Genomic DNA, 24197 nt, shown 5'->3' on the forward strand with positions numbered 1-24197 from the left:
ACTCAAAGCTGCAGGAGAAGCACCTTCCCGCCACCTACCACCCAGCCCCGAAGGCACTGGACGTGTGATCCACCCACGAAATGGCCGCCGTGACGACAACAACAAAGTCGTTCATCAATAGTTTACCTCTGTGACGACATGACGAGGACAGTAATCTCGTCTTCCTCGGTCATCGCCGCAACAACATGTTTTAATCTTCCACCCACACACCCAGCTTACATACCAACTCACTATAATTATAGCCTTTCCCTACTCCACACCCGACAACTCCACCCCAACACCCAAACTCCGCATCACTGCAGCAATGCCATCTATCATTAGATGCTTTTCCTTACGACCACTGCTTGGTAATAGCACGCTTCACACCTCACTCATTCCCTCATTTTAAACGATGGAAGAGCCTCTCTCTCTCCTTCCACATGTCTTGGGGTCGCGAGGTGAACTGTGCTCAGGTCGTCGATTCTCCCCCCGGTGTTCTGGCGACAAATTATTTCACGTACCAGGCGTCTCCTTTAGAGGAATTTACATTAAGCCACAGCCTGCTATTGATATCTGCAGTGCAGTCTTTATTTCACTCGTAACAATGACACGTTGCTATGGCAACCGCTTGGGGATCCATGCCAGATTTAATTGCCGGTTGCGATATATATAATTATGTTGTGTGCGTGGGGTTGGGGTGAAAGGAGATTCGTACAGGGTCTCTGTATTGTTTTGTTGCATTTATCAGTTCAAAACAGTCAAAAATATTCTATGTAACATTCTGACTCGTGGAAAGTAGAATAAAAATTCACACAACTTAAATTCTGTTAAACGTGTCATTCAACATTTTTGCAGTTTGAATACTGTTTGAAGCATAAAATTGAGTTTTATGTTTTATCCATGCTCTTTATTTTCCTGTCCTGCTAATGATGGCTTAGATGACCAGAGCACCGGTATCCTGCTGCCTTTAACAGATTCCAGGAATCATGGTCTTGTTATGGGAAAGCCACGTGATTACCACATGGTGGCTGTAAAGATCGTCCTGATGTCACGCTTGCTCCACCGGCTCTGCCACATCTTGTCTCCGTTGTCTCTCCCTAGCTGCTCAGCTCGATTCATCAAACGGCTGGCACTTGCCTCCAAGACAATGGCTAATGCTCGCGTGTTAAAATAATCATAAAAATAATTCAAATTAAAAAAAAAAAAAAACAAGGCAGTGAATGGGATGTAACTCTTTGTCCTGAACACGTGAGGTCAGTTTGCACTCGTCTGATGTTGTTCCTCATCCCACCCGTTGTGATCAGAATTGACTTTCAAACAAACCGAGTCTTTTTCTTCTTCTTCACTCTCTGTCTCCTGCATGCTGCTAGGACTGTCCCGATTCACCACAAACCAAACTTTCTTACCACCTATCGACTGCACTCATAAAATGAAGACGGTCAGTGCGTGCACAAAACTCATTAATGTCTTGTTTAACACGAAAACAAGCAGCAGGGGACAGCTGCTGTCGAAAGTGCAGGAAAGTCGTCCAACAAACCTGCAACTCGGTCAGAGTAAATGACTAAAACAGTCCATCGACTCACTGAAAATTGTTTACTTGAAAAAACTTGCCGGAAGGAAATATTGAATATCTCTCATATTTATGTGGGTGTGTGGGTGTGGGTGTGGATGTGGGTGTGGGTGTGGAATTAGGATGTAGCCGGGGACAAAAACTTGTTTATCCTACCTACTGGAACTCGTGGTTGTGATGATGGTGATGGTTGTGTTTTTGTGCATGCAATAATATGTAAAATCAAAAATGTGATATACGCATGCGTGTGCGTGCGCTAGTAACTGTCTCAGTGTGAGTGTGAGTGTGTGCACGCGATCATGCCTGACTAACAGGTGTGTTGATGAAGATTGTGAGCCATTGAGTGTCTGTTATTTTAGCTGTTTCCTTGTTGATGTGTGTCTAAATATACATATATATGTGCACGTGTCCTCTCGCGGTTTTGAGTTAACGAGCAAATTTAACCTTCGTCACCACAAACACTTTTAACGAGGGAAAATCTGAGAATTGTACTCCTGTCCACGTGCAATAAGACAGAAATCGGGGTTTCCCGAAACATTTCCCATAACCCACTTCGACTCATTACTGCGATGTTGACGAAAATAGTAACAGGCGGCGGATGTATTTATAGCTGATACCGCACTGTCGCCTGATTGGCTGGCCCCCTGATGACGCGACGTCTCGCAGACCAGGCTGAGCTCATCCACGACGACAAGTGGCGATGACTGGACGACAACAGGGGGACGAGTGAGTGACATCATCGCCGCGGACAGGGAGGGTTGTGTCACCTCCAAATCAGTCTCCTCCACGCTTCCTCGCATGTGCATCGTGATGATGGCGGCGCCCGGCAGATGTCAGGGTGGTTCGACCTCCCGGCGCTGACTCTTTCTTCCTCGCGCTCTGCTCGCCATTATCACACCATCCTTCCTCCTTTCTCTCGCTCTTCTCCTTCCGCTATCACCTATCGTTCTCTGTCTCTCTCACGGGGTTGTCTCCTCGTGCGCTGTTCATGTGAAAATCACGCGACACGTGACCAGGAGGCGACGCCTGGTGCAAGACGGATGCGCTGGCACACGGGGAGGGTGAGCCTGTTTGTCTCGTCTTGCATCATCCACCACTTCATGCACGAATGAGTCTGCAAATGCTTACGAAAATATGTTTTCCTGGCCACGTTGCAGTGGCTTCTCATATCCGAACGAACAGATCATAAATAATATACACTCTTCTTTGTTTCCTTGTCATCAGCTCGACCGCTCCTTTGTATCATAACCATATTCTTTGTTCCTTTCAATTCTCTTCGTCTCACTACTGAACTTTGAGAATTTCTAGTGGAGATGAAAAAAAAAAAGTTAGCGTTTTTCCTCTCATCCTGTCCGACATTCAGATACTGCCGACAACTTCAAATTTAAAAAAAAAAACTTTTCTTATGTTTGTACCAGCCCCAACGGTGACACCTATTTTTGCCAGTTGCTGCTGACCTTTGGATAAAAGAAAGACGGGCGACTAATCGGTTAGACAGGTGGAATAAATAGTTAGTTCGTCAGGGAGAGGTATGTGCGTACAGCAACAAAAAATAATAAATATATTTTTATTATTAGCATACCTACCTACAGTCGATTCAATGGACATAAATCCATTTCTCTCACCTGTCGTCACTCCCTTTTCCTAATCTCTCTACCACACTATACCCAGATATACAGCAGGTGAAAGTCAAAGCAACATGGTGCTACCTGTAAATTTACAATCATGATATAAAATACTACCTTTGACTTTCTTATTTTGAGGCAGTCACCGTAAATAAGGTGTTGATAGTTCTTTAAAGGGCTTTGGTCCTTCACAACCCCTCCCCAGCACTCCACCCCCTTGGTGTCTGTTCTCAGAGCTTAGGCTTGTGTGTAAAGTCTAGTCACAGGGTAGAACTGCTGGGGATGGGGACAAAGTGTGGGAGGGAGCGGGAAATTCCATTTTTTTCTCAACCTACAGCTAGTGACAGGATTCCGGTTTGTATTTAGGTTCCGACCTAGACAAGAATTAAGTGTGCTTTTAACTTTTGAACACGGGACACGAATATCACGAGGCTGCTTTGATCTTTTGAAGCTATGGCGAGTTTTCACTTATATTACTTATCAAACCCCCTCCCCTCAGCCGTCGTTTATATTTCCCGTTGCCATGACCTACCTCTCCCTCTACTCTGTTTCTAGTCATGATAAAGCCACAGTCTATGTTTCTAGTCATGATAAAGCCACGGTCTATGTTTCTATTCATGATAAAGCCACAGTCTGTGTTTCTAGTCATGATAAAGCCACAGTCTATGTTTCTAGTCATGATAAAGCCACAATCTGTGACTAACAACAGGTGTGGAGTCCCGTGAATAGAACACACGATCAGATTGTGGGCGCCATACCCGGAATTTCAGGGTTAGCCCGATGGCTTACATCAGGTTATCCCGTCATTTTTTGTTACAAGTATTTGCACAGAAGCGAAAGTGGGAATCTCCATTCGCTCAAAATAACAGAACAGGTTTCTAAAGGTTTTTCCCAGAGATTGATGTACACACACATTGCTTTCTACGAATCACGTGGACGCGACAAGCACTCGACACGTGGGTCAACAGAGAAAACGTTTAAAGTGTATTACCTCTGGGTGGTTCTGTCGTTATTGCACCCCAAATAATTCCAATCACCTTTGTAATTGCTGTTATTCTGGTCCATGTCGGTTTTTCAGAGAATTTCATTCACGGCCCATAGACTGTTCTGAACAAGACTGGCACAGTGAAATACTTAGTAGCGATTGATATTCATTCTCCACCTCATTTAAGTCATAATGAATGTTAAATAATTACTTAATTGAGGTAAAATATATGAGAGATTCAGGCTCCTCCTCTGGATACTACAATGCGAAGCGAAAGTCGGTGTGGGAGGATGAGTCCAAGAAATAATCACATGAACCTAAAGATGGAGCTTCAGACTGTTAGTCCTGGTTGTGGATCCTTCTTCCGGCTCCCTGGATTCTGCTAATTATTTATGTGTTGACGCTCTCTCCCTCTCTCACTCCTTTCAATGCACAGTCATCTGTCATCTCCTAATAACCATCTTCCATCTTCTGGCATTTAAATTACTGCGCACAGAAGAATGGACAAAACGCGAGGAAAGGACGATAGTGAAAGGGAACTGCTCATTCACCTGACACCATGATCTTAGATATCTATGTTCTATGAAGAATCCCGACAGAGACCATCTGTAAACATGTTTTGTGGACATTGTTGACATCTCGACAAGAGCCATAAACACGTTCCTGTAGACATGTTCTATGGAGATTTTTGACGGAGACAATGATTTCTGAAATATATGAACGTGTGTCAAGGTAAGAGGACATGGACAATGAACTTATATCTCTGTGATCGTGGTCTGACATCCGTGACAGAGACCGTTTTGGAAGCCGGTCAGCGGGAAGAATCAAGCGGCAGTGAAGACATGCAGGACGGGACTAGAGAGGATGAGGCGGGGGATCAACACTGTCCCCACATTGAAGAGACAGGCTGTGTGTGTCCTACGATACACACCGATCGATGTTTGTAGACGAGCTGCAGAGGCTGACTAGATGCTAGTCGCTGTCAACTCCTGGCACCTCCCTGAATACTGATGTGAACCACTGGGTTCGTGTCTGAGGGCGGTTAGCGCCTGTCACCAGTACAGTGAGGGTTGGCTGTCCTGGGTTCAATTCTCGTCTCAGGCACGCTGTTTTTTTTCTCTCCATGCGGCATCTGTTTACAGGGATGGTTGCTTACCCTGATATACCCTTAGTTGCTGGCTCGGTGTAAAATACCAACTGTCCCCCTCCCTCCTGTCTGAGGACTTCCCGGACTCGGCGAATGTGACGGACACATGTTTCAACAAAGTACCGTATGGCTTCTTGTCTGACTAATCGAGTTCTCGAAAGTAAAGTATAGGTGGCTGCTGCGACAGATGCTGGTGCTGGTCGAAATATTGGGTTACCGGCCTTGCGGACGATAAACGAGTCGAGACACGGTCTCATGGGCAGATAATGTCTCTCCCCGTTCTTGAAGATGCTCCACTCGTCTTCCTGCTGTTCTCCCCCGCCTCCCCGACCCCAGCGCTTACTCAGCTCACAACTGCCCCACCCCTGAGTGGTCTCGGACTAGATTACATGTCAAGGCACGTGTCCTAATGTGGCCCCACGAGGGTGCAGACGAAAGATACTCAGCTGCGGATGCTAAACACTTCAAGTAACATTTGTCCTGCGTTTTTTTATGCTTTTGCCTGGCTGCATGCCTGCCTGTGTTTGTATGCGTACTCACATCAAGAACTACTTTCACTAATGACTCTCATTTACATCTGGTCGATGCACACACACCCATCTCCAGAAATCATCCTCCGCTCCGTAATACCCTGTTGCCATAAATAGCTGTACGAGTACTGAGTACAGTAGACACAGGCTGGTGTTTGTTGTCCTCGCGGAGAATTTTTATGTTGAGCAGATAAGAGCAGGCAGCTTTTTGTGGCTAATGCTACAACTCTGTAAAATAACCCTAATCATGTTCTGTATGTATTTTATTTCTTTTAATCTCCATAATCTCGCACAGACTGTAATTTTTTCAACACGGTTTAACCTGCTTTTGGCAGATGTGGGTAGCGGGTGCACAGAAGTTCATTCACTGTTGGCTTGGTTTGTTATTGTAATGTTCCTGCAGCTTGACTCGGGTGAAAAAACTCAAGACTTGATTCACAAGGAGGCAGGAGGGTGGATGGGCGGGGTCCGGGGGCTGAACAAAGGAGAGATGAAAGCAAAGACCGCCAGGCACAGCCTCGCTCTCGCTACACCACGCGTGAACTCAATCAATAGTGTTCAGGTGTTGCGGATACACATCAGTGATTACCTGCCGACTGGTACTGCCAACACACACACACACACACACACGCACAAACACGCACAAAACACACACACACACACGCACGCGCACGCGCACACACACATTCATAGAAAAATAGCGATAGCAGAAGATGGATTGAAGAGAAAGTGAGAAGTGAATGGTATAGAGTGACTTCTCTCCTTTTTCTGTCTGAATATTTCACATTTCGCACCAAGAAGAGATCCATCTGAAATTAACATTGCACGAAATTTATGCTAAAAGCAGAGTAAAACCGACATTTTATTAAAAGTGTTTCTCTCTGCTTGTTATCGCATATTTCGGGTCATGTTTATACGAAGATTAAATTAATTAATAGGAATAGCTGCCGCTAGTTTAATGACTTTATCATAGTATGACAGGTGGCAGGGTGTTTGAGGAAGGTACAGATTGTACGGCTGCATACCATAGTCTGACATGCATGACTGATCATGTTCAGCAGACAAACCAAGTATTTGCAAACAGATGCAGTCAGGAGGAAATTCAAATAAAGGTGGTTGACCAACCGACCGTGCCACTGTAATGAAGTCAATAGTGCGTTAGCATGCAGACAGTTTAGTGGTGGAAAGTTTTCATTCATTCGTTTCTTCTTTCTTTCTGAACTTCCTTCCAATCAATTTTTTTTATTCTGTCTTATAATTATAAGAAGCTGGAAGTAGTGAATGCTCGTGTCTTATCAACCTGTTTAGCATGTTCACAATACCCGCTAGATGACAATTTAATATCGAGTTGAGGAGTTGTTTATTAAATGTCTATTAAACTACATTCCAAATTAAAGTTACTCATTTCAGTACTTCTACAGAGTGTAAAATTTGGTCACCATCGCCAGTGAAATAGAAAACAGGAATTCTGCGGTCAGACATACTGAGCCTCTTTCTTTTTTTTTTTTAGAGTACAAGAGCCCGATTCATACCATAATTTCGAATGGTTAGCTACCTTTATTCCTGCAATAATAATTATAATAGCTTCAAAGAGAAGTAGTTTTAAAGACAGATGGTTGTAAGTCAGTACAGTCCTTTCAGATGACACCAGTGTAATCAAATATTTGTAAAAGAAAAGATTTGTGGTGTTGAGTACTTTCCTACTTGGTAGGTGGGCATTCACTGCTTGTTATCTATTAATTGTTAGTGCTTACTTGGTATAATTCTTTTGCTGATCTTGTCTTTCTCTTGCTTTCTTTCTACTAAAGTTTTCCTCTTTCTTTCATTTCTTTTCTTTCTACCCAGTTCCTTCCTTCCAGCTCTCAGTCACTCGGTATCAGAACATTGGGTAGTCTTCGGCAAGTCTCTCGGAGGTCTTCGATCAAAACATTAAGGTCAATTGTTGGAATCTAATTTGCGAGGGCGGAAAAATCAACAAAAGTCGCTCCCTCGTTCGTCATTCTCAGCAAATCTTTCATTTTGTACAGCTTCGAGAAAGTCTGGGGTCTGTCCAACGGCGACACTGGCCATTTTATTTGGTTACGCCCCGGAGTTCGTGTGCCCACTGCAAAACGAGCCTCAGCCTAAAAGACACTGGAGTTTTACATACTGTTTCTGGAGAATGAAAAGGTCTTCGGGTCAGTACGTCCAGCAAGCGATGCTTTCATGGGATAAAACAAAAAAAAACCAAAATAAACAAAACAACAAACAACAAGAAACAAAAAAAAAAAAAAAAAACAACAAACAAAATAAACAAACAAAAATAAACGAAAAATAAAAACAACAAACAAATAAAACCGATAAAGACGGAGAAATCTCAGGTGGATTCAAGATTCAAGATTCAAGAGGTGGAGGTAATGCCTACCCCACCTACACAGCAAGCAGCTCCAGAATCGACTCGCACCAGTTGCTCGCTGCACCTTAACTTCCTGGTGGGAGATAACTCTCAAACAACTGAAGCTCAACTGAAATGTTATGCCTGGCGCAAAAACATGTTCGGAACAAAATTTTTAAAATACACAAAGAAAAAAGGAGGCATCACTCTAGTTTATGAGATTCTGCTAGCTCGTGAAAGGATGGGTAGAAGACAGCGAGCATCGTAAACCATAATTGTTCCTCAGTCCACCCGTGAGCCAGCAATGCGAGGAAAGAATCGTTAGGGTGTGTTCTGCGAATGGCTGCATTTTTATTTCTTTTCCTCAGCGGAAGACAGCATTATGAAAAAAAAAAAAAGCACTGCAATAAGTTCTAGCTGACTTTGTGACCGGCATGTGAACTGTTCGCTCTGTATTTCCGGCATAATGGGCTACTTTAAAGTCCTCCATGAAATAAAATAAGCTATGAAACTCGACCATCGTCATGGAATCTTTCGTCCCGCTAGAATGACGATCGTTCTTTCTCTTTATGTCGATGAATGAAAGAAATCGAGCAAGAAATCAACTCTTTTTTGCATCAACACAGGCAAGGCTAAGATAATTGAAATCAGAATCTCGATTTGTATCGTCAAGTTCTAATAAAATAATACATCCGGTGAGGGCAGCGCTAGTCTGTCATGAGTTGCACTCACTCGTGTCACGTGACTGTGATTCAGGCCACGCATTTGCAAAGCTGATGCATCAGTGTACTGTAGAAGGTATATTTGTATTATTTCATCAGGACCTGAACACTGTTTAGCTGATCATCTAGTGATAATGAGAATCCTCAGCTTCTTGACGGATTCAGGGAGGGGAGGGACGCTGGAGGGGGAGAGGAGAGGAAGAACAGTATACTGCTGATACAAAGTCAGTAATAACAGGATATCGATGCAGTGTTTACTGGGAACAAGGACCTTTGTAAACTGTAATGAGACAGAATTTGTGTGCACGTGAGACTAGGAACGAGGAACGAGGAACTAAGAGCAGAGTGGCTCACTGTTATCAGGGGTCAGCTGCTGACACATCCCGCCCTGCATTTTCTCTTCACATTAATGGGATGCGGTAGCCATGTTTTTATTTTGAACTTTTGTAACTGTTGTTACTGTCGATGCACGTTTTCCTTTGCTTTCTGACATAAAACACAGGTATATACAAATATCAATATAATTAATACTTTTCGGAAATTTTCAGTGCCTGCCAACATAATCATCATTTTACAGGCTAAAAAAACATAAATGTCTACATCCGATTCTAGTTCTCCATTTGTAATCATCCTCGCTGGCTCTTATAGCCTTGTTCATAAGTATTCAAAGTCTGTATATTTAGTTCTATCAAGCTAGGAAAACGAAGAGACGAATAGTGCATCAATTACAAATTACACGAAACAATGCTTAGGAATGGGATGAAGTATATGGACATCCATCCATGTGCGTGTTCTATCCATTAGTTGATTGCACCCGGGATAATTGAGTGCAGATAACTTGTGGTTCTTGCTGTACACCTACCCCTAGTGTCTATATGTCTAGTGTCCAGTTTCTGTCGCAGTGAGTGCGAGACATCGGCAAAAACTGCGGTCGGTTTGCTAAACAGAAACTTGTCATACGCAGTGCATATTCTGCTTTCATCTTAATCAAATCTGAAAACATGGCGGAGCAACTTTATGGCCGAACGTTGCCGAGAGCACGCCTCCGTGACGACTGTCGATACAGATGGGTGAGTAGGTTTACAGAGACGCGTATAAACACCCCATGACGTCACACACGGCACTACACCCTTTGTCAGTTCATTGCTTGCATAGATTTTTGTAGCACAAAAACTTTCCATTCGACACAAAACATGGCGGTGAGCACTTTGTCCAGTCTTGTAAAGAGCTTACCGGCAGTACAAAACACAATGTGAAAGACTAAATAAACCGTTTACAGACAGCACGATACACAAATAAAAAGTTTGTAAAGTCTTTACATACAGAATAAAATGTTAAACGCGAAAGTCTTTTAATATAAAGTCTTTACAATAGTTCAAAGGTCGCCATGGAGGACTTCACACAAACTCCGCAAACGGCGCAAGAGACACACGGTTTTCTTCAAGACACTGAGGTCAATGACTAAGGTCTGTTTGTGACTGAGCTCTGGGGTAAGTGTACAAAGACTTCAAACAAATATTTTGCGAGATTTATTTTTGCTTCCTGTGCTATGAAAGTGAGCACGCGCGCGCACACACACACACACGAACAAAAGCATAAAGTGTTGGCTCTGTAGTTTCTCTACAAACAGACCGAGTTTTAGGGATATGCTTTCAAGAACTCGTGCATACAATCTGACAAGGTGACACAGAGGTACCGAGATATGGTGACAGATGACTATTTCTAGGAAACAGCTCGACAGGCAAAGACGATCTCAGAGATACTGCATTGTCCTCAGCGTTCCCGTCGTTCAAAGCTCTGTCTCACCCACCGTCAACAACTTGCGTGACCCCCAGCAATCATACAAACATGGGGTCCTACCCAGCCCTTGCTTGTCCCCGTCAAAAAGGAACTAATGGTCTTTCAGCAATTCCACAAGCCTATCTAAGAAAATTTTCTTAGCTTTCAGTGAAGGGTGGGGGAAAGAGGGTGAAAATACAGAAGAAGGAAGAAGACTGTGGGGAAAGTAAAAAAGTGAAATGACTGTGACTGATGGAGTATTGTCTTGTTGTCTAATTCATACTGGCAGAGCGTTCGTAAGTAGGGGCAACCCCTGACTTGTCTGTCCTGACCATGAGAGTGAGATTACAAAGAGGACGTGTGTCGGCCTAGATGATTGGAAAACTCCGCCCGACCGGAAGTGAGGTCGCCGCTGGCGAGTTGATGACCTCTGAGTGCTAACTCTCTCACTTGTGGCAAAGATTTCTTGCTGCACTGGTTGAGGCAGACTTTATCTTCAAGTCACTGCCTGTCCACTTGTGACACCAAACCTTTTTTTTTTCCTGTTGTGTTTTGCGGTCACGTGGTTCACTGTGATGTCTTGTGTCACACCTGCTTCACTGACTACCGAGTGCGTGACACCCTCCTACCTCCAGATAACGGCTGGAGATAATCTCCTCTGCGCTGACGAGAGATTTGGAGGCGACGAGCATGTCCACGAGAGAAAGGATCACAGATGGTTTTTAGGACAGACTCACCTGAGCTCACTTTCCGCTGATTTTCCATTTTATTTAAACCTTGCGTTCGTGCGCAACCATCCTAAATCTGGGGGTACACGAGCTGCACAGAGGGGAAACCAAGCCCTTATGTGTGTCCCTTTCTTATCCTGTAATCTGCCACAATAAATTCTTTTTACAACCTGGCTGTAAAGGCGGCCGGTGCGGTTATGACAACGCCATCAAGATCAGTGGACCGTGGCGAGTCAGGTGTCGACCACGAATATATATTCGCTGGCTTCATGCCTCGCGTCACTCAAGAACATAAACTAATAACTGAAGACAGATTCATCTTTTTTTTTTGTCGATTTAACCATATTCCTTTGGCAACATTTGCGCTTTGGAAACGGACAAAGTTGTGTATGTGTATGCATCTTGTGTGGGTTGGGGGACTGAAACTGCAAACAGACGAGCTGTAATATGTTAATGAGTTTCGAACCTCAGCGAATTTTCTTAGGGTGACCGACCATCTATTTAATTTAAATAAATAAGCGATGAGATAAGAAGACTCTTGTGATTGTTTCCTTCTCATTCTTGTATTGTACATGCCACTCATTTGATGAATTTCAAAACTCATAACGACTCTCTCTCTCTCTCTTACTGAGTGAAGAGTTCTTTATCTTGTATTCTTCATGCTAATTGTATTTGATTTCAGAACTCTAAAGTTCTGTCTCAGTTAAAGGTCAAAGTGCGTGTAAAATAATAATAAATAAATAATAAAATATCTCCCTGGTTAAGTTTACAAAATGTAACTATGTAGAGAGTGCTACTTTCTTCGTGATGCACTGAAGTTCCATTTTTCTTTTTTTATAACATAAATCTTTCTCCTTTAATGTAATAAAACTGAAGAGTTCATATGATTTTCTTTTTGTTTTAAACTTTCAAATAATTGCCATTAGGGAAAAATTTTTTTTACTGAAAAAAAAATTTTCTATTATAAAAGTTATAGAGCTTTAAAAAAATGCCTGATATAGCTCCATGATTAGAGTTTGATGTAACCTTCTGGCAATTCTGTGAAATCTTGTCTTTTGAAGCTGTTGACCCCATCAGAAGACTGGGCTTACCCAAACAAAAATAAACTCATATAGATGCGCTTCTGACTCTTAAAAAAAATGGGCTGAAGCATCTTCTGGTGTGGCTTCATGCGCACATTCAAAACACGATTGTCAATTCATCGCTGGAGAATTTATAACTTATATAAATCGTTTCCAAGAGAATTTTAGGCAATAACATGCATGCTGTTCCTTGGTGCAGGAGATTGTTTTGTGCATTTAAAGATGTTATATAAAAGATACAAAAAACCTTTACGGTCCTTTTTTCATTGGACTATGAATAACAGCAAAGAACAATGCCTGGCCATCGGGCATTAAGGAAAACGGTCTGTGCCTCATCAGCATTTTTAAGGCTCGTAAAAATCCTCCACAAGCCAAAAGTGGGTGGTATAAAACGAGAGACAGAGAGCCTCGTCTAGGACTACGCCTTTCGGACTCTGGAGCCGACGTACAGACGCGCGAAGTCCCACGAAAAGACAATGGTTGGTCGACTTTTCTTCTTGTCATTTCCCGGCTCTAGCATTAATGATGTTCTCATTGGCACTGTCTTGTGACTATATTTGCTTCCTAAAACTTATTTAAACTGGAAAGGACCGAGTTCTGTCTACGAAACTTCTTCGCGAAATCTGGTTATTTCAGTTCGTCCGGTGACGAGACACATATGACATCACGATTGTACTCGAATGCAGCTGTCGATGTTGTCAAAACACATATGACATCACGATTGTTCTCGAATGCAGCTGTCGATGTTTGTAAAGACTGAACATTCGTGATCTCGTTTCTGAGTTCAGTCTGTGCGTGTTCTCGAGATCGAAAGAGATAACTTTTAATAATTGTATTGAGCTTATCTCACACACATTCGAAAAAAGAGGATTTGGTAAAACTTTCCAATCGACCAGCTGAAAGCTACTAGCAGTGCAAAGATTAAATAAAGATGATACTCAGACATTTCTCTAATATTCATATTAGATTTTAGTCCGTTTATGTAATAACTGTTGGAAGCCATTGAGATTTAAAAATACTCGTTAAAAACGTTTTCATTAAACACGTTAAAAAAAACAAACAGTTTCTTTCATGGTCATACTATGAAGCCTGGTGTTTTTTTTCCTAAAATAAAATTAGTGTTAGCTGTTCTCGACATTTGCATTTTTCTTAACTTTTTTCTTGTTCTGATTAATGTTTCCTTATTTTAACTTCTTTTTCTTCCTTCTCTTCCTCTTTTAAAGACATGCCTTGATGTTGTGCTTCTTTCCATCAGATGGTTGGTTGAATTTTACTAAGTATTTACACGCTCGCCAAAGGAACTGCACATTTTGTGATTTTCCTCCCTTTGCAGCTGAATCTGCTCGTCTTCTCTGCCCTCGTGGCGTGCGCTCTTGCTGGCAACCTCTACGGTCCCTACGGTGCCGGCTACGGTGTGGGCTACGGAGCTGGCTATGGTCCTGGCTATGGTGCTGGCTATGGTGCTGGCTATGGTCCTGGCTATGGTGTAGGCTATGGTGTAGGCTACGCCCCAGCCGTCCTAAAGGCTTCCCTCCGTCTACCCCGTGCTCGCTGGACCCAAGGCACTGGGCGCAGTCCTTCGCTCTGCTTCCGCTGTGGCCTCAGCTTCCGGTGTTGCTGACAGCATCTCTGCTGTTCCCAGCATCGGCGCCACCCGCGCTGCCCCAGGCATCAGTGGAGCCAACCTCCTCCGTCCAGGACCCATCGTGGCTGCAGCTCCAGTGGTCGGAGTGGCTTCTGGCTATGGTGGCAAAGGCGTTGTACGGCTACGACAAAATCTATGGTTAGGAAGCGTCCAGGGTAAGTCCTCCTCCCGGAAGATCATCCCAAGCACGAGGACCTCAGGCAGAATACTGGTGATTCGTTGTCTGTCCAAGACTGCTTACATACCAGAAAGAAAAAACAAAAGACTTGTAATTTGTTTTCTTATGTCTTTTTTTATACACGGAACAAATGTTTTCTTTCTACCTCCCATGCTTTCCTAAACAACTGACACAAAAAAAGAGACTTTCTGTTGCTGATTGAATGACTTTCAATATTTTAACTATTTACTTTGAATCCAATGAGGTCGGGAAAGAAAAGCTAGAAGTCGTTGCACGTAAAGTGTCAGAGTCACGAGACAACTGCTGGAAAAGTGAAAAATACAGGGACCTGAACAGGAAGGGGGAAAACCGCGTTCTTTCTTGTCGTTTGTTTGTGATTCCTGAAGTAAGAATTATAACAATAAGAATATAAAAAGTTGTGTTTGCAAAACCACTCTTTAGTGTCATCTACCGCAAATCTGCGATTAATTTCTTTGTCCTTCCTCCCATTCCATTTGTTTTCTTTTCAAGATCCTTCACTTTCCTTCATTTTTCATTTTTTGTTTATTTAATTTGCTCGATTTTTTTTATTTGTTTGGTTTTCATTCTTATTTATGTTTTTCCTTTATTTTTTCTACTCTGTACGTTTTTCTCCAGTTTCCTCTTTGAAAGATAAAAGTAAAGTAAAACACGAACGAAATGAGGAGGACATCAATGATGCTGATGATCATCGATACCGTCTCAAAATATTTCAGTCGCCATGTTTACACCGGAAAGTTTCTATCTTCTAACAGCCGTACATTTGACACTTTCATCTACTGCACAGCATTTCTGTCGGCCTGTCTGTCTGTCTTCTGTTTCTGTTAAAAATATGGTCACACCACTGTGCGTGTAATTATCGCAATTTGAGAAGTAAATAGTTGAACTTGAGTAGAGTTTACTCGACATGGTAAAACTTCCGCTGAAGTCTAAAGGTTGTCATTGGAGATGAATATTTCTCAGAAACTGTCATCTGATCCTTGAGTTATTATTCGTGGCACGCTGTAGGTGGGCAGGAGCAAGATTACTGGATGACAGACAAGATGTTACACTTGCTGGCTACATGCTCTGGTTACAAACCACAACTCGTACAGGGACACAGTACTTGCAGTACAGGGACACAGAATTATTTACACGAAAGTATCCGAGATTCCTCGGTAATCCTGGTACATCAGGAAATCCTGCTGCATCAGCTGTTTCCTTGTAATGCGTCTTGGGATTACAACCCCGAGCTTTCATGTCTCCAGGGCAAGACTTTTTACACCTTTAGTACAAACTTATGGCTCTACCAGGAACTGACCTCTCTCCTCGAAGTCATCTCTGAATCGGTTTCCCACACCATCCAGAATGATAAATGCTAGGACAGGGTTAGACTAATTTTGGTTTTCTTCACTTTTCTTTTCATTATTATTTTTTTTAGAAAAAGAACCATTTACAGCACTCAATGAAGATACTCAATTCTGTTGGTACCAGTGTTCTCAAATAGCAAAATTATTTACTCAAGTGGTTCTTTGTTTAAATAATGCACTCAATTATCCCTTCTATACCACTGAGATAACCTCGTCTTGAGATAACAAAGATATGATGTGGTGGTGATGAATCGATTCACTTCGGATTTTGTTTAGTGACAAGCGACGAACATTTCCAGAAATAAATTTTGTGAAGCATGCGGTATAGTCTTAATTGTTAAATTTCCTCAGGAATGTCGGTTATTCTTTCGGTAATTACCAACACACAATCAAAAGAATCAAAATAAACCGTATGAGAAAGCCATGTTTCCAAGTGGAACTGCTTTTGATCGATTTTCAATGAGAGCTCCTAATCAATCAGTTGTCACCAAAGAAATGAATACTACCTCAGCATGTTTCATAACGGAAAGAATAAATGGTCTCGTCACACTTTTATCGAAAATAAATCCTTCAGGAGGTCACATATCACTCAACGAATTCATTTTCTTTTTTCAATATACTGCACTTCATCTTAGACAAGAGCAGATGACTGTATTATCCGCTCAAAATATAACGAGCTGGTCTAATAAAACACCATCATTAAAAAAGAAAAGAAAAGATCACGTGACTTGCTTATTACAAACGGCATCCGAGTACGCCACCCTCAGTTTCTACATTCCTCCTCTCCTCCCTAACAAATAATTGGAAGCCTGCAGTTACGCCCCTTGCTGATGTTACAGGCCTGTCAGCTGCAGACTCAACGTGATTACCGGTCCTGACCTACTCACCCTCAGGTTGGCTGTAGTCTCCTACAGTAATGTAACTGTCTCGTGGTGTTTCAGGAGAGCCCACACGTCACGATGTACTGTCGCGTGCACTTCCTGTTTACGTCAAGCGTGTAATCTCAATGTTATCGTCTGAGGTTCGACCCTTGCGGCGCGATGTCAGCAACGTACAGTCTCACGCACACACATACACACCCCGACACAAGCTGACAGGCTGGAATACGCTTTCATCCTTCATTTCGTTATTCATGTTTCTTTCTTTTGTGTGTGTCCGTGCGTGTGTTAGAAGAAGGAATGTTCTATAAATAGTATATAATCTCAACGCATTTAGCAGAAACCAAAATATCTCGTGACAGGGGGGAAGCCCCTATGCAGATCACAAACAGAAACTCCTCACCAAGGCAAACACAACATTCCGGTTACATGAAAGCGAAAACAAAAATTGCGATGAAGAAAAAAATAAAAGGTGACTAAGAGCTTCATTAATCAGGTGCACAATTGAGGTTCATACCTTGCACTCGCTACACGACCTCTCCTTTACTTTATCCAGGGACAGCGGTGAGAAGTAGATGAGGGAAAGGGAAAATTCTGTATTCTACATTATCTTCAGTCAGCAAAAAAAAAAAAAAAAAATTCGAAGCCACTTCGTGCGCCCTGCACATTATAACTCAAACGTTGGGGCCACAGGGGGGAAGGAGGAGACGACAGGAACAGATGAACACCGTCTTGGCGCTATCTACTTGATAGTTAAAACAAAACAGTAGCAAAGACCTTCGGGAGCGAGGGTTGGAGTAGCTTGTCGAGTACTCCAGCCAACAATAGGTCTGTATCACAAGAGATCAGCTGGTCCAGTAATCACGTGCCACGTGCAGAGAGAGAGAGAGAGTGCACTGGACTGGGTCTGAACTCAGGGCCCCCGATGCTAAGTACAGTAAGGTAAAGTACTGGGACCTTTCGATACCAAACTGCCTGTCACAATTCCTGGACTGATAGACAAACAGTTGGAGAAGGTCATCAGTGGGATTCCATAGTCTACATTTTCTTACCCGTGTGTATGGACAAATGGTGTTCATCTTGATTTTGAAAACACTGCTTTGTGTGCTAAACCCTTGGTGCTAACGGCATAGTGCATGGTCCACTCAACGCCGTGTTGACACTGTCACGTGTACTAAACAAACATTCCTACAGCCAAATAATTTTTTTTTAACTTGAGGTAAGCTGGAACAATGAAAATATCAGTTGGACCTCGACAGCCATGCAAGGAATCTGGACACTGCGAGGTCAGGAGGAAGATCCCACAATCCCCTCTCCGCCGCCATGACTGGACTGTGACGTCACTGGTGGCTGGCTGGCTGGCTGGTCCACAGATTTCTACGCTCTGTGAATGCTGTGGGCTGGTCAATTAGTTCTGATCCTCTCAAAGCCCGCCGTCACGGCCAGTGAGCACACAGACCCTCGTAACGTCATCAACACCGGAGTGAACCGGACGCTGCCAGCCGCACGATCGATAGCCTCGGCCGGTCAAAACTGGTTGCATTGGGATAGAAATAGAACATTGTGAGTCTGGTGTGTGTGTCTGTGTGTGTGTGTGATGCTCGGAGCATCTAGTATAGGTTACGGATTGAAAAATTATACGCAACATCCGGGGGAGTGCAGAGAAGAAGTAGAAAAGTGGACAAGAGTTCACATGCTCAAGCAGACAACAGACTGAAGTTATTCTCAGACAACAGATTATGGACCAAGAAGAAGTCAGCAGACTCCAGTTGCGGGATGTAAGCACTCACTCACTTTGTTCTTAAACAGCATCAACAACCCAGTAACAAACCCTAAAAAGAAAAATCACAGATAAGAAACTATTTGAGCCAACGATGTCAGATTTTTACCCAGATAACCCTTTCAAACCTACTGCGCAGGCGCAGGCCGACAACAGGACATTCCTCCATGTGTGGCATCAACACGGCTTTGAGGTTAAATTAAACTTGGACAATTCCACGCTAACACGTGGACAAACAGATTCATAGCAGCACGCGAGTTTAGGAAATTTATGCACATGTCTTCTAGAATAATCTGCGCATGCGTGTCTGCTGGCGTCTGGAAGCTTGGAATGGATACGTGAGTAAAAAGCTGAGATAGCGAAAACTCATTCCAGTCTTTAACCCTGAGAGTATACCTCTACACAAAGCACGTGTGCAGTTAATTTGCCACGTTGTTTTCGTCCACAATCAGGGACGATGTTTCCAAGTCAACAACATTTTTTTTTTACGGCACCAGCGTCGTCCATGCAGGACTTATATGAACAGCTGTGAGTCCTCACCATGTCCTTAATACTTTCAAAAGAATGAAGAAAACATTTTGTTTGCAGACGCTAACAGCTGCACGCTGTTGTTGATGTGGTTAGGGGAAGGGGGACAGGGGTTGGGGTCACGTGGGTCTGCTCGTTGCCCAGAACGGAGAAGATTCAAGGACGTATATCAAATAACTGCGTATGCCGAGGATCAGGTCCGACTTTGTTACTTACATCAATAGCAACCAGCAATCCAACTTTCTATTTCGAGACTTAAAAGATGTAAGCGAGCCGAACCAAACAGGGTCACGTGACAGGAAGTAAGAGCGTTTGTTGGCGCGTGACGATCGCATAAAAGCATTCACTTCGGTTACTTGTAGTTTTTTTCCCCAATTCATCGCTCGTCTACAGCAACCATCAGTTCGCTCAAACGAGAGAAAAAAAAAAGGTCATGACTAATAACCGGTTTGAGCTCGTGGGTGCGTTTTCATTATCCCATATTAAGCCACGTGGATTTCCGTCTCATTTAAAGCTTGATCCCGTGAATTTACTGTCCTGCTTTGTTTGTTTTGGGTTTTTGACACGCTTTACCACTTGCACTGATAGTATCCATTGTTGTTTTTGCTTGATGTAGACGTGATTCTCGCCTTTTGTTCGCAGGTCCTTCAAATGTTATCGCGCTTGACATTTGACTGGGAAATCCGGGGTGACAAAACGGTCGTCTGTCAAGAAGAATACCGGCAACCACCTTTAAAGGTCTAGTGGGGAGCACGCTGAGGGCAAGATACTGTTTGCCCGGACCTGACATCCCCGTTCCGATTCTGTGATACCCGATTAAAAACTGTTCCGTACACAGAAAGTGGTCAACACTACATCCAGGATTGTACATAGACACGTTAATTTTATTTGTCAAGACCGCAGCCAATAAGAAAATTTGAACCATACAGTAATTAGCGTACAAACGTGACGTCACGAGATTGATTTCATGCACGGTGATGTTCGAGGCACGCAGCTTGGGGATCATTTTCCCATATTCTATGTTAAAAAAAAAGAATTGTACAAAGCTTTAGCCAGTCATTAATCGTAATCCCCAGAAAAACTTTTGAGAAGGATTCTGTTTTCGCATATCTATCGTTGCATTTTATGTTCCCTGATTGCCATTTAATTCCACGTTGAATTTTTTTCTTAGGTTAAATGTTTTATGACCGTCCGTGCGAAGTTTGTTGTTTGTTGACCGATGTTGGTAAGTCCGTGCGTATTTAAGCAGACAAAAGCAGATAATAGTTCAGTGTTTTCGACAGAACATCCGTGTGCGTTAAGGGATGGAGACGGAGCGTGCACGAGTGCTGCCACACGTGCTGAAATGAGTCCCCAGACACACGTCACGTAAATGCTGGTGTCGATCACCTACTATTTTGCTCGCCCTCCACAAGCATGGCTGGTACCATACAAAACACAATCGATCTCAAAGTCACCAGTTCTTCGAGAGCCTCGTTCAGAAACACGACGGACAGCCTGGCAGTAGCGCACCCGAGAAAGGTGTGCACCCTAGTTGATGCTATGGTAACTGTGGGCAGAGGAGAGAAGGGCGGGAGAGAGTTTGAAAGCTGCCCCAGTACTGGTTATGCTGGCACTTCCGGATTGAGGAATGGTGTACCGTGCTTCAGAGACATTTTACTGTTTGCTGCCATAGCAACGCACTGGGAGGCCCCTGAGGATGCTGTAGCTTCGATAACGACATAAATAATGATTTGACAAGAAGTTCAACATCGCTGGATGCTGGGAGAGAAACTCGCTTCCTTGTGCTGTTTCCCAAACATGAAAGATGAGTGGTTGCAGATGTAAACATTGTCATGCTTGAGTGCACACACTGTTAGGGTACTCATCCAGTTTGATTTTATACATGGCATAAAAGTGCTCACAAACAATATATATATATAACAAGTTATGCTCAACCACATTCAAAAACATACACACGAAGTACAAAATTGTTCCTTCTCTCATTCTCATTTTTTTTTCTCTCTCTCTCACACACATGCATGTCGGCATCGATCTGTTGAACGTTTGAAAAGAGAAAAATTATGGTAAGCGTGATCATATCGAGTGGTTTTGTTTGGTCTCAATAGTAAACAAAGATAATGCAGCTTTTACAGGACATTAGTGGGTAGAGAGAAAGAATATCCCTTCTTGGGTTCTGAGAGATCTGACCTCACGACCTGCTTTGTTTATGTGAGCAGGGGCTGGCCACTCTCTTAATGCTACCACGGAACAAACAAAGTAATTATCGTTGTGTGCTTCGGGAGAAAATATAATGATGCTCTCACTTTACATATTTTGTTGAAGAAAAGAGAAGTTGGGTGTTTTTTTTCTCTACAAAACAGTCAAGGTCGGTGACATTTTCTAGCATTGCCTTCTTGCTCGCCAAACGATCATCTCGACAAGATTTGTTTATTTATCAAATAAACTCTGCTAAATGAAACCCCGAGGCTGCACGAACGAGCGGCCATTTGTAAACAACATCACTTGTCTCGGAACGACGGGGCTCTCGACAAACTAACTCTGCACTCGATTGTTCCTGTCGTGCAAGTGATAACGGACGTTTCTGGCCTGCCTGTGACGTCACTTCCCCTGCGCAGCGCACTCCAAACAAACAGTCCGTCAACGCGCTGGCGATGAGACCTCGATACGGAGGCCCGGGTATCGACTGCACACCCGACATTTTTACAAACCCCAGGTGCGCGCCAACACCTGCCGCTGACTTCACAACATTCTCCACGGTTTGTGCCACGGACAAACGTCGATCTGTAGATCGATCTTGTCATCGGGACTTTATCGAATGAAATAATGTCGATCGAAACGAATGAAATCAATGATTTAAATGATTAGTTTGGAAGTTTGTTCACTGGAAATATACGTAAGTACAATAGGCAGACATTACCCGCGATGTTCAAGAGAAATAAAAATTTTGCGTTGAACCAAAATGCAAGGAATTTTCAAACGTTACTTCGCACATTCCTATACCGTTGCCTTCGTGTGCAAAGACAGACTCAAAGGGTGTGACGAGGGGTAAATGGGACATATCTGGGTGCTTATGTTGCTGAAATAAGTAGTCAATGGTCAGGAGAGAAAAATGTCAGTCTTTGGACTCCATGGTTCTTCTCTACATGCCCTACTAGGATACCAGATTCCCTCCGAGTAAGCCTCGTTTCTTGTGAGACTGGGGTCATTTCTTTGAGGTCACCTCCCCACATCGGACAAGGCCGTCTGTGACGTCAGCAAAAAATGTCAGAAATGTGTAACTGGCGTTGTTGAGGGTTGAGAGTGGAACCACCAAACATATCTGTTGTTGATTTAAGCACTTCCTTCAGAACGGAAACGTGTCATTTCCTGCAGGTTTGATTTACACTTTGTTTACACGAGGAACTTTATACATATTGGCAGTGGATAGCTCCATCGCTTCTATTATCTTGAGAGTAAAAAAAAATCTTAGATAGGACAGTCTTCTTTAAAGTACAGAGCACTATAATTTGAACAATCAAATAAGTAAACAAACAAAAAAACAAATACCACAAATCAGAAACAAAATTAAAAATATCAAAAAGGCGCAACGACACGGGCTGTAGGACGAGAGAGACTTGACAACAAGCATCTAGCTACAGACTACTAACTAGCCCTGTAGCTGCCTAGCCAGGCTCTCTGCTGGCAGGAGACTATTAGCCGCCGGTGCGCGCCATTAACTCCCAGGTCACCACGCATGCGCGAGCTGGCACGGCACGTGCGGCGGAGCGCACCAGCCTCGCTCGGGCTGATGCAAGATGGCTCCGCGAAGGTGGGCGCAGGTGAGCGGCTGTGGAGCTGTGAGATTATCTTCTCCTCGAGAACAGCGCCCAACACGTGATTCGGATTCCTGACCCTTCTTTTCCTTCCTTCCTCCCTTCACCATCCCCGAAATGTCTTCCCTTACTCCTCCATCCTCACGCCTTTCTCGCGCCAGGGACCGTTGGGCAGCAGGACTGGCGCCTAGACGGTTAAAGCAGCTTCACAACGCATGATGATGACATGATGGTCTATCCAGGCTGAGTTGTGTCACGAACCACAGAACTGGAGGGTTTATTCATGCTCCGCTCTTTTTTTTCTCTAGCCTACATCATGCAAGGAAGAAGATGATAAGGAAGAAAAGGTTGGTGATACGGAGTTGAACTCCAGCAACCTGGACCAGCAGCGATGAGCAACCGATTTATCAGGGGAGGCAACAGGCGGTGAAGAGAAAAGTGTGGGCTTCAGTTTCCACATCACGTGCCAGAGACACTGCAAGCTTTAAATTTTCACGAAGCTGGGATACTTTTTCACTTAAGACATTGTAATAACAAGTGAATTAATTATATGACAGAAATTACTGTCAAGATGTATGTACGGAATAACAGAAAGTAGACCTTAAAATATTATAACAATAAAAATAATACAATACATCTTTATCGTCTACTTCAGTTCCCAACAGAGATAGAAATGTTGCTTTGTTGGGAGCTCTCGTAAATATTGAACTAACCAAAATACAATCACATCCCACGCATCCATAAAATTACTATATTTAATGATTGTCAGAGACGCACGCACTGGGTACATGAGATCAAAATAGGCATTCTTCAACTCAGAGAGGAGAATAAATTTTCTCCGATGCGGAAAGGGAAATAAAATTCGAGATAATACCTAACCTGGCATTTTATGTTCTTATAAGTCTTCAACTTTGTGCCTCTCCCTTTCAATGCGCGTAACAGAAATTACCCGAAATGCATCAGCTATCATGGCTCGGGGACCTGGCGGGGGTCCGACACAAACGCAGGTCTGTTGAAGATATGGGTTAGGGCCACGGGAATGGAAGTCTGAGACAAGGACTGATTGTTTGCGTGAAACCTGCCAAAGCATGGCTACAAACTGTCCGGCCCATCCGTCAATCCGGCGGAGGTCTCAATTCACCTGTCCCCGCCTCCTCATTGCCCCGAGTGTCGAGGTGAGTCGGGAAGGGGAGGGAGTGGGTAACACATGGTGGTGGTGGTGGTGGTGCTGGAAAGGACTTGCACCACGTGTGAGTTCAAGAAGTAGGAGGCGCTAAATTTGTCAGGACCAAACACCTTATTTAATAATTTATTTTGCATCGCAGGTACCCTGTCGGATATAGGTTTTCTCACACCTGAGCAGCCTGGCAAAGTTTGATCCTCTGGCAGCAGCAGCAGCAGCGTCCTCGCGCCATGGCAGCGCCACGAGGTTGCTTCGTGCTGTGCAGCACCGCGCGTATCCCACAGTGAGGTACAGCTATACAG

General features: G+C 43.5%; 1 long non-coding RNA gene across 2 annotated transcripts; it reads left to right on the plus strand.

Moving 5' to 3' along the window:
* The first annotated feature begins 2595 nt into the window (after window positions 1-2595).
* Window positions 2596-14774, plus strand: LOC112565024. Of its 2 annotated transcripts, none has more exons than XR_003099323.1 (3): window positions 2596-2610; window positions 12806-13000; window positions 13855-14774. It is a non-coding gene; the product is annotated as an uncharacterized LOC112565024 (long non-coding RNA). The 2 variants fall into 2 exon arrangements; XR_003099324.1 differs by lacking the exon at window positions 2596-2610 and adding an exon at window positions 10408-10422.
* The last annotated feature ends 9423 nt before the right edge of the window (window positions 14775-24197 follow it).

This window comes from Pomacea canaliculata, linkage group LG5 (assembly GCF_003073045.1).
Source record: "Pomacea canaliculata isolate SZHN2017 linkage group LG5, ASM307304v1, whole genome shotgun sequence".
Taxonomy (NCBI): Eukaryota; Metazoa; Mollusca; class Gastropoda; order Architaenioglossa; family Ampullariidae; genus Pomacea; species Pomacea canaliculata.